Here is a 15,139-nt window from a genome sequence, read left to right on the forward strand (position 1 = left end):
ACTATGGAACACTATAAAAATCCACAGGAATTAGAATGGGTTCAATCGGGGCTTTGGTCTATCAATGAGTTGTGAACGAAACTCATTGATTGACCTGAGGATTTTGGCTTTTTGAAAATTTGTTATGAAAAGATGGAAGAAGATAGTGCAATAAAGGTATTTATGGTGTCAATGATTGATTTTGATATCCCTACGACAAGTTATGCAAAAAATAATTTAAAAAAGATAAAATTACTTTTGAATATATGAAAAGGCCTTACACGATATTTTTTTAGACTCAAAACATGGGTCATTACAAGTTTCACCCGATAACAAATGTAAATCTATGAATGAGCTCAATTCGGTGCGTAAAATATTCCATTATGATATCCAAGTCAAAAATTATAGCCTTCGGAAGTAAACATTTAACTCATAAATATAATTTATTGTAACCTAGCATGAACACCATATATACCTCCTACAAATTAACCTCTCCCATCTCATTTTTTCAGAAATCCAAGTTCGTAGGTCCGTCAATGAATTTTGGTTAAAATTCATTGATGGATTGAGAAAGCTTTGATCGGGTTCATTCCAACTCATGTATAATTTTGTAATACCTAGGAATCCAAATGTGCTGTTATTATCGTAAAAGATTCCTAATATTGCTCAAAAGGTTTAAAGAGTTTCAGACTTTATGCTAATTGACACAGGTCTATAATTTCATGTAAGAGACTCAAGACTAGGATTTCTCACCATATCTCCCTTCTACACACTCACCTCTTCCACCTCATCGTAAAATTTTAGAAATCCAAGTCGTCTATGTCTATCAATAAGTTTCGATCAAAATTCATTAATGTACTTAGAGAAATCCGATCAGATCTAACTCCTGTGAGTTTATTAGGTTAATTTGACAAATAAGCCTTAGTTTAGTATTTTAAGGCCCTCCTAATAATCCTCAAAATGATTTGAAACTTTCAAAATATTATGGTACTGGTTTCCAAAGAACAACACCACTATGATGTTAATCTTCGAAAACTAGCACCATAGTGTGTGAGAAGAATCAACACTGCAGTGTTGGTTTCTGAAAACCAACATCACAATCTGTACTAGTTGGCATGCAATCATAACTTCGCCTACGTATCTTAGGACTATGATTGAATACCATATATATATCTTACACACTAAAATTTCTCATCTCATTATAAGTTTTCAAAAATTCAAATCCCCTAGGTTCATCAATGAGTTTGGTTAAAATCTATTAATGTACTTAGAGAGTTTTGATCAGTCTCAAACCAATTCATGTAGGTTTTTACAATGTCCAAGGGTCCAAATGTGTCTTTCATTATCATCATAAAGAATTTCTAACATTGCTCAAAAGGTTTAGAGAGTTTCAGACTTTGTATCAATTAACACAAGTTTATAACTTCGTGTATGAGACTTAGGATCAAGATTTTTCACCATATCTCCTTTCTACACACTCACCTCTTGCTTCTCATTATAAAATTTAATATCTAAGTCATCTAGATCCATCAATGAATTTTGATCAAAATTTATTAATAGACATAGAAAGCTTCGATCAGATTTATTTTAACTCATATAAGTTTATTAGGTGAATTTGAGTCCAAACAAATTTTAATTTATTATTTTAAGACCCTTCAGTAATCATCAAAATGTTTTAAAATTTTTTAAAAATTATGATGCTGATTTTAATTTAATTTAATTTAAGATGCATAAAAGATAGAAAAAAGAAAAGAGAAGTTGCATGTATATGAAAGGATAAAATTAAAATTATGTGAGTTTTTTTTAGAAGAATAAATTTTGATGTGCCTTTTTAAGAATTTTAAAATTTCACGTGCCGTGGTCGTTCGTTTGAGAGTTTCCCGAAGATCTTTCATGGATCCTTAAGTCTTTTCCATTCTCAAATAATTTGTATATCACATGTTGATTGTTCTATTGCTATATATAAACACTTCTGTGGAACCACATATCAATATATTTTATATTTCATCTGTAAATAAAAAAATATTCAATAAATCCACGTAAGTGAACAGGCTGGAGAATAAATGAAGTAGGTGGGCAGGTGGGGGAAGAGATTGATGAAGGGGGGGACAGGGGGGGGTATTTTATATATAGTCCACAAACTAATTTAAAATGTATCCTTAAATTATTTTTATAATAAATAAATTATTAGATTGCAAGGGTGCAAATATAGTTCCATATTTAAAGTATATGGAAAAGATTATGGGATTAAAAAGATGAAAAATATCTCCATTGGTATGAGGCATTTTGGGAAGAGCCCAAAAACAAAGTCATAAGAGTTTAGATCCAAAGTGGACAATATCATACCATTGTGGAGATATTTTGATTCTATCGATTTTAACAAATAGTATCAGAGCGAGACCGCTCTTCACCGGACTAACCGCAGGATGAGCCATGATCCAAATCTAACCATGTGGTTTGAACCTTAAACAAAGGAAGTGAGTGCTCCTATCTCTGAATCAGGAGGACAAGACACCAGGTGAGAAGTCCTAGTAGGTCGGGTGGACCGAGGGGCAAAAAGTCCTAGTTGTGACTAGGTGGGAACTCCTAGTAGGTCGGATGGACCGAGGGGTAAAAAATCTTAGCTGTGGCTAGGTGAGAAGTCCTAGTAGGTCGGATGGACCGAGAGGCAAAAAGTCTTGGTGGGTCAAGGATTCAGACATCAAAAACGACGTTGAAGAGGGCCTGGTCTTGGTGGGTCAAGGATTCAGACATCAAAAACGACGTTGAAGGGGGCCTGTGGTCCTTTATTTGAGGGGGGGATTGTTGGGTTGCAAGGGTGCAAACATAGTCCCACATCTAAAATACATGGAAAAGATCATGAGGTTAAAAGGATAGAAAGTATCTCCTATGAGACCTTTTAGGGAGAGTCCAAGAACAAAGTCATGAGGGCTTAGGCCCAAAGTGGACAATATCATACCATTATGGAGATATTTTGATTCCATCAGTACTAACATAAATAACTATCTTACGATCCATCGTCCTTTCTATTTTAGACAGCACATTAAAGTTCTCCCTAATTAATTATAAATATTACACATATTTTTAAAAAAAATTATTTAAAATATAATGAATAGAAATATAAATTAAATCGATATTAGATATTTTAACTTTGATGCATAAATATATTACTATAAAATAAGTTAAATTGTACAAATAGAAAAAAAATTATAAATTTTGAAAAACTTCCTTAAATACAATGTTATATTCAATCAATTTTTTGTATTCTAGATGATTTTCTTCTTGATACTTAAAAATTAATAATTAATCTTTAATACTTGTGTATGTTTATTCGTTGTTAATTAGACTAATTTTTCATTCTCAAGATCTTAAGAAATATCAGATCTCATTTAATACATTTTGACTCATTTTGATGGGCCCAAGTCACGCCTTTACAAGATCATCTTTTATATTATTGAAGGCGATATAGTTTTAAGATTAAAAAAAAACATATATATTATGAGCGTTTTAGCTTGTTAAAAGGTATATCTTCTTTTTATTTCTCTAGACTAGATTTCTTAGAGTGGGGAGTATTGAGTCTTACCTTATATTACCTTCTATTTCTCTTATATTTTCTGGTGTCAAGTTGGTATTAGAGTTTTAGTTTGCAATGACTGATCATAGAAGACAAAAGGCAAATGGTGATGCTTCTGCAGCTTGTCAAAATGACCTTCATTACTATAAGAAAACACTTAATTAGCAACGGAATTATCGATTGAATTTAAATTCGGTACCTATTTAGCGATTGAAACTAATTTCGATCGCTATTTAGTTCAAAAATCCCGATCACCCCTATTTTCTCTTCCACGCAAACCTTCTCCTCTTATCTCCTCTCCTCCATACTCGACGTTGCGATCCTCTCCGACCCCGACACTCTGATCTTCTCCTTCGTTCCCTGCGCTTTGATCTCCTCTCCTCCATGACGCTTTGATCCTCTCAAGCATCTAGTAAGTTCCTCTCTCTCCCCTCTCTGCAAGCTTGGTCGCGAGCCCATCTTCGAGGTCGATTGGGAGCTAGGTTGGTTGTGATCCCGTCTACGAGATCAGTTGCAAGTCCGATCGGGAGGTCGATCGCAATCTCGACTGGGAGGCTGGGCACAAGGCCTATTGTGAGTCCAATCGAGAGCCCATCCGGTAGGCTGGCCACGAGCTCAGCCCTTGCCACGATCTAGGGTGGTCGTAAGCTCATCCCCTACCACTATCTAGCACGGACGTGAGCTCAACCGATCAAGAGCTCATCCACAAGCCCAATCGAGAGCCCATCCACGAGCTCGACCGATAGGTTGGCCGCAAGCTCAACCCTGACCACAATCTAGGGCGTCCATGAGCTTGGTCGGCCGGGATCTCTGCCCTACTTGTGAGCTCTACCTTGGTCGGGTGGTTGGGCCTCATGCAACTCTGATCAAACGCATATGCATTCTTCACCGGGTGGTCGAACAAGCTTTGAGGTATTATTTATTGTGATATTTATTTAGTTTAACAAAAATATTAATTTGATTGTTTACTTCGTAATATTGTTTGTGCAGGTTTATATTTGGTGTGTTTGAAGATACTCGTCTTTGTTCACCGGCTTAGGTCTATATTCAACAATGATTATTTATTGTTAGTATTTTATTTTAATGATTTAATTTAATTATTATGTTTTAATTATAAGCATGTTTAGGGTTTTAATAATGTTATAAATTTAATTTTCTTTAAGTTACAATGTATATGAATAAAGATTGGATGTACCATAGGTTAAACAATAAATTTATCACCGATGAATATTTTGATGGAGTTGAAGAGTTTGTGAAATTCGTTAAGCGTCATCCAAACTGTATGGATGGTAATAAGTTACATTGTCCGTGCAATTATTACAAATGTAGAAATATAATTTTTCACGATGAGGATATTGTGAAAGTTCATCTAGGAAAAAATAGATTGGTTCCAAATTGTTATAACTTGTACTATCATGGAGAGCCTTATGTGTTTGAATAAATTGGATATTCTGTTGCTCAATCATTTGACCCTATTGCTCGAGAGGAATCATCATTTAATGACAATGCAATACAATCAATGATTTGCGACATGATAAATGTGCTTGATCATAGAAATGTTGATGAAATATCAACCCTGAAGTTCATAAACTATATGACATGTTAAAGGCTAGTGAAAGAGAAGTGTGCGAAAACATTCCTTCTTGTCATTCCAACAACTATCAACTATTACAAAACTATTGAACATCAAAATAGATCATCATTTCTATGTATAATGTTACAATGATATTTATCAATTGATATCAAGTTGCTCCTTGTTGATAACATAATAATTGATAGTTTCTACAATATAAACAAATTGATTAGGGATTTGGGTTTGGTTGTAGAAAAGATTGATTGTTGTATAAATAATTACATGATCTTTTGGAATGAAAATAGTGAACTTAATTATTGAATGCAGAATGTGTAATCACCCTTGTTATAAACAATGTAGTTGCATATCAGAGAAGAAGAATTTACCATGAAAAGTTATATATTATTTCCCATTACTTGTATGCATCTTCTGCAACAGCAAGCCACATGAGGTGATATCATGAACATGTACACGCCGGAGATATAATGTGCCATCCTTCTGGCTCTCCAACATGGAAACATCTTGATATAATACTTTTCTCCTTTGTAATAGAACCACATAATGTAAGATTGAAACTTTCAACAGATGGATTTCAGCCATTTAGTTAATCTGGACAGTAATATTCTCTGGCCAATTATATTAACCATATAACTTACCTCTATAGTTTATATTCGAGAGGTGTCCTAAGGTAATCACTTTATGGTTATACTATTTATTTGATAAATAATAATTTACTATTTAAGTGCACATTATCCATGTGTTTGATTGGATCTTAAACTCATTTACAAAATATCCGTAATACGATTCATAGCATGAGAGAATTTGTGATTGGATCATAACTAGTGAGCATCTCTACATGTGTAATTATAAATGTATTGAAATTATCCTTAGTCGATGAATTGATGAGCACGGACGTCATTGATTTTGTTGAGACTAACACATTTTAAACTCCTTGGTATATCAAAAAGTTGTTCTTATTGGTTGGAGACATTTGATGTTGATAATTAAACATGGATGCTAGTTAAAGGTAACTAGTTCATTAGAGTGATCTGCATGAGATAATGGTTCTATGCATATAGAGATATATGAAGATCTCAGTGCAGCTTAAATGCGAGTTTCCTTTGACTTGTTGTATTCAAGTCATCTTGGTCATGGAGACTTATACTTTGACATTTTAAGCAAACATCTCCAAGGAAGTGTGAACCCAGGATGATTGGGGTATAAGTCGAAGTACCTGAAGGTGTTTAGATAACTCATAGAGAATTCATTGCTCCTTGAAAAGGAGATGTATACCCTGCGACCACTTGTTAGGATTGTTGCTAGAAGTCTTTGGCCAAAACATTATATGTCAAGAGTATGGTACTCTTGGACACATGTATGAGTAACTTGAATCCATAGAACAAGAAAGCAAGCTTGAGGTAGGTGTGACATAATTAGCCTAGTGAGGACTGACACATATAGATCATGTCCTGAACTAAGCGGGTATAAGACAGTGAAAGGAATGAGACATTTTTCATTATAGCTGCTGAAGGGTTCAGAAATGATTTTGGAATCAATCGTTAATTTTTTGATCAATTGGGGATCATGATGTACTACTAGGTGTCACTCATAATCATTTCATAATTAATGATTAATTATGAATGACCAACATAACCGGGAACCTATTGGGTCACACGCACTATAAGTTTCTCAGAAGGATTTAAAATGAGTTTGAGAATTGAATTCTCAGAATGAGAGAAATAAAGTCTGGTTGGACTGGACAAAGGGCAAAGATGATGGAATTTCATTTTATGAAGATGAAATAAACCAAATGGTTTGGTTCTAATGGAAAAGATTTTGATAGATCGAAAAGCGATGATGGGCTTCATCTTATGAAGATGAAATGAACCAAATTGGTTTGGTTTTAATCGGAGGTGTTTTGGTTATTGAACCAAATAATTTGGTTTTGAACCAAATTGGAACCAACTTGGTTTGGTTTTGAACCAAACTTAAGTTAATAGCATATGAGTTTTGATTTGGATCCAAATCCAATAAAATATTATATGAGATATAATATTGGAATAGGAATGAACGGTTAAGGATAAATCCTAATGGTTAGGATTAATCACAACCATTTAAACCTTAAACCCATGGTTTGCTATAGTAAACCCTAGAAATTCGATTTGCTAAGTAACATGAAAAGTCAGTCGTTGGTCTAGAAAAAAGAACCTACCCTAATCGCGCACAGTCACTATAGCTTCTCAAAAATCACGTGTTCTTCTTCCCCGATCGTGCGGCGCCGCACCTCCTCTCCTGAGCCCGACGCCATTCCCGAGTGCCGCCCTTCCCTCCCGAACGCGGTCACCTTCCTAATCGCGCGACAACTTAGCGTCGCTGACCACGTGAGTTAAGATGAAAGATTGCGATTTCTCCTGAGTAGAATCGCGTGCCGCCCTCTTCGCGATCATCTTCTCCCCGCAGTAGCGAAGGTCACCGATCATCGGAAAGGAGAAACATGAGGACAACCTCCAGTGAAGACGATTTGAAAACCCTAGCGCCACCGTCCAAGAATCGCGACTCCCTCTCCTGGTTACTAACCTTTTCCCCGATCGATTTCTCCCATTGGCACGGTTGGTTGCTGAAGGTCAATCGCCGACCGCCAGAGGAGAAAAGGGAAAATCGAGCACCGACCTTCTCTTCTGCTTCCTTTCATGAAGATCTCGTTGCAAACCATCAATTCTAAGCTTGTGAAGCTACTGGTGTCGGAGCTCTTTGTGAAGAGTCGTGCGACTGCTGGGATTTGTTATCAGAGTTGCTATCGGGTTGCTATCGGTGCCGCTGTTGGATTGCTGTCGGAGCCACTATCGAGTTGTCGTCGAGTTTGCCGCTAGGCGCTTATGAAGTGATCGGAAATTATTTCATCTTCGTCGGAAAAGTTTTGACTTTTTGTCCTTCATTGATGGTCAAAAGTTGACCATTGGAGATTTTCTAGGAATACAATTGGTGACGATAGTTAGAAAGCCCCGAAAAATTTATCACGACAACTGTTCTTGCAATATTAAAATTTTCTCTCATATCAACCGTTGTTGATCGTCAGCTAGTACCGAAGACGATGACGCGACTCGTGACTTGAAAAATCATCCAGAAGAGAGTTTCGTGTAGATCACCGTAGAGCTTTGATAGAGGCAGATCACTTATCGTCAGCTAGAGCACCGAATTACAACTATAAGTCAACTTATTGCTTAACGATAATAAACAAATAATAATTTCATTCAATTAGAAAATAATAATAATAATAATAATAAATTACATGCTTTTATATATCTTTATTATTTGATTTGGTCATTTATATTTTCTTATCCTTTTCATTATTTGTTGTTGCTCTTTTAAAATTTAATAATGAAACTTAAAAAGAGATCATCTGAATTATTATAAAGAATAAAGAATGGATGAATATCATAAATAAATTATGATTAGAAGTTACATAATTTTTCAATTAAATTAATAAAAAAAAATAAATGTAACTCTTGTGTCATAGAACTTGAATTTTATTATTTATGAAAGATATGAAATTATTTATATCAGGATAATAATTAAATAATTCTCTATAAATATAGATATTATTTCTATAGTTTAAAAATAATTTTTGAGTCTTTTCACGTGCATAAATTTTGATTAAATTGAAATAATTTTTTTTTTCACGGAGTGGATTGTAGGGCAGGCTTATCATGAATAATTCTAGTTGTAAATGGCTACGGCAATCTGAATGTCTCATTTCATTAAGCGACATTGAGTGCACTATTTTATATGAATGACGATCCTATATGGATCTGAAGATTACAAATCATGCAGAAGAAGATTACAAATCATAATTGACTGAACGGTCTCTTCAGATATAGAAGAATTTTATTCCCTAAATAATATATTTCCTCCGGATTCGATCCTTTCTCAAGCGGGCGGGTGGAGGTAGTCGAGGAGAGCATAACATAACGTGCTTAGAAGATAGATAGATACTTTCTCATGCGGGCGGAGGAAATCGAGGGGTAGCAATCAGCCACAGGGCCAATTTTCTGGACGCCGTCGCCCCAAACATCTCCTCCATGTTCAGCTCCTCCGGCCTCATCCCGCCAGGCAGCTCCCAGTCGAAGCAGAGGAGCATCTGCGCCAGCGCCAGCTCCATGGTGGCCATGGCGAACTGGTACCCCGGACATATCCTCCTCCCGCTGCCGAACGGCACGTACTCAAGGTACGTCCCCTTGTAGTCCGTCTCACTCCCGGCGAACCTCTCCGGCCAGAAGCTCTCCGCGTCCTCCCAGTACTCCGGGTCCCTCCCCATGGCCCACGCGTTGATCAGAACTCTGCTCCCTTCCGGAATCTTGAATCCCATCACCTCGCAGCTCTGCTTTGCCACCCTCGGCAGCAGCAGCGGGATCGGTGTGTGCAGCCTCAGCGTCTCCTTGATCACCATCTTCAAGTAGCTCAGCTTCTCCACGTCGCCGTCTTCTACTCTTGCCTTGCCTTTCAGTGCCTCCCTCACCTCGATCTGTGCTTTCTTCATCACCTCGGGATTCCTCATCAACTCCGACATCGCCCATTCCAGAGTCGTCGCTGTGGTATCCGTGCCTCCCACGAACATATCCTGGAATGTATATGATTAATATACAGTTCAGATTCAGCACAGGGATGAGATTTGATTGTTGATTCAGACCAGTATACAGGCTTTGATGTTGTCGAATGTGATGGGGATTTCCAGGTCCCCCTGCTCTTTGATCCTCAGAAGCACATCCATCAGGTCCTCCTCTGCTGGGTTGCTCTTCTTCTCCGCCTGGTGCAGCTTGATGATCTCATTCATGATTTTGTCGAGCTGTCGTCGGATTTGCCAGAACCGCGAGGTTGTTCTTGTGAGGACTTCTAGGAATTTCCAGGACGGAAAGGAGTCGACGATGCTCAATCCGGTGATCGTTTCCATCAACTCCTCACCACCGGGAGAAAGCCGTCGTATTTCTTGCCGACGGAGGATTCGGTGATGATGTTGCTGCTCAAGGTCAAGAATTTTTCGCTGATGTTGACTGGAGATCCGGTGGACATGTTCGTCATCAAGTCGAGTATGTTGCGCTCCCTTACTGCGGCGAAGGACTTGACACGGCGCGCGCTGAGCATCTCGACGATGCAAACCTTCTTCATCTGGCGCCAGTAGGGGCCGTAGGAGGAGAAAACAATGTCGGTGCAGTCGTTGCCGACGATGCGAGCGACGGCGACCTCAGGGCGGCTGGCCCAGTTCACGTTGTGGGTTTTTACGACAACCTCTGCTGCGGTGCGGGAGGAGACCACGACGACGTCGACCTGGCCGACCTTGAGGAGCATGACAGGGCCGTGGACGGCGGAGAGATCGCGAAGCAAGCGGTGGGTTGGTTTGCCGACGAGGTGGTGGAGGTGGCCGACGAGGGGCAGACGCCAAGGGCCGGGAGGCAGAGGCGGCTCCGGGGAGACTACTCGGCTGAGTTTGGAGTCGGAGCGTCGACTCTTGAGCAGGAATTTGAGTGCGAGGAGAAACAAGAAGGGCACTAACAGTAATTGGGAAAGAGCTTGGAGCTCCATCTCCATTGTCGACCGAGTGACTTCGGAGATTGAGGTCTTTTATAGAAGATTGGACCGTCAAATAAATAAATAAATTATTTATATTATATCCATAATAAATACACTATAATACCTTTGAATTACTCACAATTTTAAAATAAGAAATTCACAAATTAATATTTTTTTATGAATGAAAACTAAATGCAAGAGACAGTATTTATAGTATTCACCATGCAATCTACACTGTTCAATAAAAATAAATCTAACCATAGAAAAGTTTCATTCTTATCCATTGAATGAGAGAAACACTCCCTACCATACATTTATTTCTATCTCTTACCAATTCGTTATCCTTATCCATTAGATAAGAAAAATACTCCTATCCATAAGATGAGAAAAATTATCCTTATCCTGGATGGATAGGTTGATCATCAACACTTCCCCTCAACACCAACCCTTTGTATTGTGCCGAGTTGATCACGAAACTTTTGAATTTGCTGGCACTCAAGCTTTTTGTGAACAAGTCTGCAACTTGATCATCTGTATTGATTTGTCTCATCTCAATTTCTTCTTGTAGCACTTTTTCTCTGATAAAATGATAGTGCACTTCAACATATTTAGTTCTTGCATAAAAGATCGAATTTTCCGCCAAACAAATTGTCGATTAATTGTCACAATACATTGGAACTGCATAATCTACTGAGTTGATGTAGGTTATTCATTAGTTGAATCAACCATGTGCATTCTTGAACTGTCATTGTTGCTGTCCGATATTCAGCTTCAGTGGTTGATAATGATACAGTTGGTTGCCTCTTGCTGCACCAAGAGATTGTTCCAGAACCAAGCTTGAATATATAACCAGTTGTTGACCTTCTGGTGTCATGATCTCCTGCATAATCAACATCACAATAACCAACTAACTTACAGTCTATAATTTTTTTATACAAAAGACCATAATCAATTGTGCTCTTCACATATCTTAGTATTCTTCGAACTGCTTCCAAATGAGGCTTCATTGGATTTTGCATGTACCGACTTATTACATCGACTACATAAGAAATATAAGGTCGAGTTAAGGTTAAGTAGATGAGACTACCTACCAATTGTTGATACATAGTTGCATCTTCTAAACTTTTTCCTTCATGTGCACACATTTTGAAACTTGGCTCCATAGGTATCGAGATCGGTTTGCATTCAAGCATTCCAAACATTTTCAACAAATCTTTGGAATATTTTTATTGACAAAGAAATATTCCTTTTTGTGTGTGATCAATCTCTAAACCAAGAAAGTGGATGAGTTGTCTAAGTTTTTTCATTTAAAATCGGACTGATAAATTCTCCTTCGTCTGAAGAATTTTTGATTCATCATCACCGGTTATGACTAAGTCATCCACATATACCAGCACGATAGCTAGCTTTTCTTCATTTAATTTGACAAATAGACTAAAATATGCAGGTGTTACTAAATAGCCACTTTGAATCTTATCATACCATGTCTTAGGTGCTTGTTTCAATCCATAGAGCACTTTCCGCAGCTTACACACATATTTAGGATGATGTTGGTTCTGATAACCTATTGGTTGGATCATATGAATTTTCCGATATAATTCTCCATGAAGAAAAATATTCTTCATATCTATTTGCCACAGATTTCAGTCTTATTTGGTTGCAAGTGCAAGTAGGACTTGTACAATTGTAAGTTTCACCACCTGACTAAACATTTCATCATAGTGTAGTCCGTACTATTGAGAGAAGCCACGAGCTATCAATCATGCCTTATACCTCCATCGTTGTATGGCAGCAACAAACCCTTGATATTAATTCTGGTTTCAAACCATGAATAATTATTCTTTTTATCCTCGTTTCCTCAATAGGAGTCGTTGGATCTAACTCTGAAATTTCACGACATATCAACTTCAGCTTGTGGAAGTATTGAACAATCGTCTTGTCACGTTGTGCTATTGACAACAACTTGTTCTCCAGAAGTTGCAATCTTGTATCATTCTTCTTTGAGAAAAGTGTAGCAAAGATATCTCACACTTCCTGGTGTTTTAACATGTCGGATATGCTCCAACATTTCTTCTTCAATTGTGATATTTAAAGCAAACATTACTTTACCTGCCTTAATCTTCCATTTTCACAAGGTGCCATTAGACAGCTTCTGTCGGCTGCGTAGCTTCACTACCACCGACAACCTTCCCAAAGATCTTGACCTTGTATGTAAGACTCCATATATATTGTCCACGTATTGTAGTTTTTGTTATTGAGCTTATTGATTCCTCCTACCACTTGAAGGTCGCCCATCATGTCAAAAAGACTTTGATTATACCAAACAAGTTTGATTAACAAACTTATAAAGTATAAATTGATTTTTTTTTATCCAACAAGAAAACTAGATACATTGGGGAGAGGATCGCCAAACAAGTAAATAAATTACTTGTATTACTCACACTAAAAATACTACAACACTTTTTACACTGTTCAATAAAAATAAATCCTAACCAAAAATCTGAATTTTTATTCTGAAACATTTCTAAAACTGTCATAGTATTTATTTCTATCTCTTATCAAGTCGTTATCCTCATCCTAGATAAAAAAAAATATCTTATCCATAAGATTTGAGTCATTATCCATATGAAAAATTATTTCTATCTATAAGATTAGAAAAATATTCCTATCCTGATTTACTTATAAACAATTCCTTTCTAAAATCTTTCAGAAAAAATGATCTTTATCCTGTTCGCCATTCTCAAATAATTTATAACCTCATTTACGTGTTGATCGTTATATTTTGGTGCTTGCCAAATGGGCACTTTCTTGTCTTGCTACAATAACTACTTTGAATCACATGTCAAGATATGCAGAACAAGATATGTAATATTCAATTTGCAAGGTGACATTTTGATATAGAAATTTCCCTTACCTTTTTATTCATGAACACCAAACAAAAAGTGCCCTTTATCACAAACGCTTATCAATTTCATCGAGATAGAACAGTGACACCTAAAGGGACGTACCTCTAAAAGCCTCAGGTATGTCATTGGATAAGACGTCATGCGGTTAGAACGTCTCACTTGTCATAATGGATACCCTAATGTTCAATTTATATAAAATATAAAATAAGACAGTTTGACAAAATTAAAAAAATCAGCCAAGTTGGATGTTCTCTTTCCAATCCTTAAAATTTGCTCCATTAAGAATCGACACTAAACTTAAGTTAGTAGAAATAGTATCAATATTTCTGCAAAAAGAAAAAAAAAAAACATAAATAACATGCTCATATCGAATAAATTAATATAAATGACAAATTTCATCAATTGATACCTAATGCAACAATAATATCAAGTCTTTGGACAGTAATATTATTTACAAGTGGTACTCTTGTTGTAATAATCAAACACTAACAATAATACATGACAAATAATAAATCTATCTTTGAATCGATTTATTAAATTCATAAAAAAGTAACAAATAAAATCTGTTAAGTGTTACATGTTTATTATCACAAGTAAGTGTATAATTTTATAAATATAAATCTTTCTGGGCTGACTAACACTTACATAAATATATACATTTACACTTTATTTAATACCTTAATAATATCTTAATATTTCAAATAAAATTAAATTTAATACTTTGGTGACATATAATTTAAATTTAATTTAATTTGAAATAATAGATATTAATAAAATCCCTACAATCCAATTAAAAATTTAAATCAATATTATAAAATAATTTTATCTAAATGAGTAAATTTATTGGATTATGGATAAACCTTTTGAAATTTGATTTTGGGCCCACAATAGTTGGCCCTCCTATTGCTGCCCACAATAGGAGGTAGAGACTTGGTTTTGTGTGTGTGTTTTTTTTTGAATGGATGTGGTTTAATTTGAATGGACGTGGTTTTTTTTAATGTTATGCCAAAATTGTAAACCCACGTCCCTTCCAAAACCAACATTCCTTCCAAAACCAACGTAACTACCCAAAATACTTATTGGCCAAAACAAGGCAATTTCTATTTCCGACGATCACGCGTCTCAACATAATCAGCGGCAGTGATTTCCGATAATGAAATTTTCGACGATCATGTGTCTCAACATGATCATTCGTCGTGGATCACTTATGCCGTCGGAAATCAGCTTGGATTTGGTCGATTTATTTTGTATTTCGACGGCCAAATCCCAAAATCAAATTTCACCATGTCCGATGATGAACAAGTGGATGAAAAACAGAAGAAAATAGTAGACATATGAACAACCAAAATAGAATAATTTCTTGAGAATTTGGAATAACCTGACTCTGATACCATTGAAGGAAAAAAATGGATAGGGAAATCTCAATACAAAACCCTAACCACTCAATTCTCAAGAAATCACAAGCATTATAATTAGAATTGCGGAAGCATACCAAAACTCATAATTTACAGTCGATCTCGAGCAATGATCTTCAATTTGTAG

General features: G+C 36.3%; 1 pseudogene; it reads right to left on the reverse strand.

Moving 5' to 3' along the window:
* Positions 1 to 8,953: 8,953 nt before the first annotated feature.
* On the reverse strand, positions 8,954 to 10,720 carry LOC141845824 (premnaspirodiene oxygenase-like; annotated as a pseudogene).
* Positions 10,721 to 15,139: the final 4,419 nt, after the last annotated feature.

The sequence above is a fragment of the Curcuma longa genome, chromosome 15 (genome assembly GCF_044706935.1).
Source record: "Curcuma longa cultivar G26 ecotype Majalengka, Jawa Barat chromosome 15, ITB_CL_G26_1.1, whole genome shotgun sequence".
NCBI classification, from domain to species: Eukaryota; Viridiplantae; Streptophyta; class Magnoliopsida; order Zingiberales; family Zingiberaceae; genus Curcuma; species Curcuma longa.